This window comes from Callorhinus ursinus, unplaced genomic scaffold (assembly GCF_003265705.2).
Source record: "Callorhinus ursinus isolate GAN/ISIS: 27379988/994484 unplaced genomic scaffold, GSC_fseal_2.0 scaffold1, whole genome shotgun sequence".
NCBI classification, from domain to species: Eukaryota; Metazoa; Chordata; class Mammalia; order Carnivora; family Otariidae; genus Callorhinus; species Callorhinus ursinus.
Genome location: NW_027397063.1, coordinates 41,528,863 through 41,531,281, shown reverse-complemented (window position 1 = coordinate 41,531,281; position 2,419 = coordinate 41,528,863).

Here is a 2,419-nt window from a genome sequence, read left to right as displayed (position 1 = left end):
TAAGCTAAATTTTTAAAAATTTGATCCAGTTCTTTGTTTTAGTGCCTATTTCTTCTTTTGAAGTATATAGTCTGCTGTCTCTTCCCTGTGATGTCTCAACATATGCATGGTTAGGTTTGTGATATGTGACCCTATTGCTCTAGACATAATTGAGTAAATCAGTACCAATCTACTAATCTCTGATTAAATGGCAGTAGAGGTTCTTTTGACAATTAAATATGTGCAACAAGTAACACAGTCCATATTAGACCCTCAGTAATTTGTAGCTATTGATATCACATTATACTGATACTATATTATTGACACAATTATCCTCTTTTTACTTTTTTACTTTCTGATTGCTTCTATTCTGCCACCTTCTTAATTTGTCTGCTTTCTAAAACCATGTAATTATATATGCGGGATACCGAGTGTTGTATGTCTTTTTCTTGATTGTTTCCTCTCCGCTCCCCTCCCTTCCCATCTGCTCACCTTGTCTGCTCCCCCTCTTCTCTTTCCTCTTATATCCTCTCTCCCAAGCCTCTCTGTATCATCCGCTTTCTGTAAGTAAATATTCCCCAGTTATGACTTCTAACTTTTTCTCCAGTTCTGCAATCCCAATCTCATTAAATATCTCTAAAAGTGGAAATTTTGAAATTGGATTTTCTGATGGCTAATGAAATAGAATATGGAAACAAAGGCAGAGGTGCTGAACAGATCTGATCAATTCTGTTCTTTCTCCCCTTTTTATGTAAAAATAAGAATTTCACTGGTCAGGGAAGAAGGGAAGGCAGAAGAGGAACCATAGTTCTCCTTGAAGGAAGAAAAGTAGATAAAAATAAAGCATTGTCCCCTAAACTTATAATAAACAATGTTAAAATGATAATTTGCAGTTTTCAATAGACTTTTCATATACCTCATGGCCTTACTTACCTCCATGTTAATGATGAGGAAACTGGTATTCAGAGAGGCTGAGTTCCTTCTGTAAGAGATTCCCTGTACTCTGAATCAGGAAGGAGCCCAGGTCTGCAGATGGAGGATGATCTGGTGTCCATTCCATCTGACACCAAGATAGATCTGTGTGAACACATAAAACATAATATCCCTTAAAGATGCCACTGTTTCTGCCAACTAAAAATCAGAGTCTGGTGTTAAGGCTTGAGGTAAAGGACAGTCAGAAAAAAGTTAAATGGCTTATGTGAAATACTCTGCTTACCACGATTCATGTGTACTTGCAGATCAAGTACAGCATTTCCATGCACTGGATGTCTTGACCATGGTATCTTCTCTTAGAGTAGAGAAAGCATTAGACTTTTTGACCTTGTCAGTGGAAGTCTCAAAGAGGACTTCTCCTAAATACTGTCTTGTGTATGGCAGATAAATTAAATCTGGCTCTGTCTCACCTAAAACCAGATTATAACTTACTTTATGAGAGTCAATCTAGTATTTAATGTCACAGTCCTTGACTTCAAACTAGGCTGTATTTGTGGTTCTGGAGCACACTGGCAGTGACACACTGGATGCTTTATTTGATCTCTCTAAACCTCAAATTCTGGGGTGCCTGGGTGGCTCAGATGGTTGGGCGTCTGCCTTCGGCTCAGGTCATGATCCCGGGGTCCTGGGATCGAGTCCCGCATCGGGCTCCCTGCTCCTTGGGAGCCTGCTTCTCCCTCTGCCTCTCTCTCTCTCTGTCTCTCGTGAATAAATAAATAAAAATTAAAAAAAAAACAGTTTCTAAACCTCAAATTCCTTATTGTAAAATGAGAGAATACAATGAACAGCTCTTCTGAGAATTAATTGAGATACCACATATGTAAGCACTTTATTCAGTGTCTAAACACAGTGTCATAGTAGCTACTGTCATCATCATCATCATCAGGTTATTACTAAGCTATAATGAAAAGGACATACATTTTGGAGTCAAACTGATGTGGGTTCAAATCCCTTTTCCACCAATTACTCAAAATTGAAATTAGGCAGATTATTTACCTTTCCTTGAGCCATATATTCCCTGCATGTTGGGTAAGTTACTTCTCTATGGAATCGGAGTGAAGATTAATTAGGTCATATATGTCACGTCCATGGAAAATGGAATGCCTGAAAAATGACCAGAGTTCAACAAAAACTCTCCTTGTCCTTTGCCTGATTGCCTAATGATAAGAAATTCTTAGCAAAATGTACTTTTGTTCAAGCTGTTCATCAACCATATAAAGAAGAAAAATAGTGCTTTCAATCTGTGACACTACTACTTCCCCACCTTGCTTAACATATTTTTGTAAGCACTTCATTGGCTTATGTTTATATATTACTATCCACACTCTACTTTTCATATTTATCTTTTAAATAAAATTTGAAACATACAAATTGCAGAAAAACAAAACATATATTTATGTACCTCTTAAGGAGAAAAAGAATTCCCTTCTTTCTAAGTTCCTTGGTC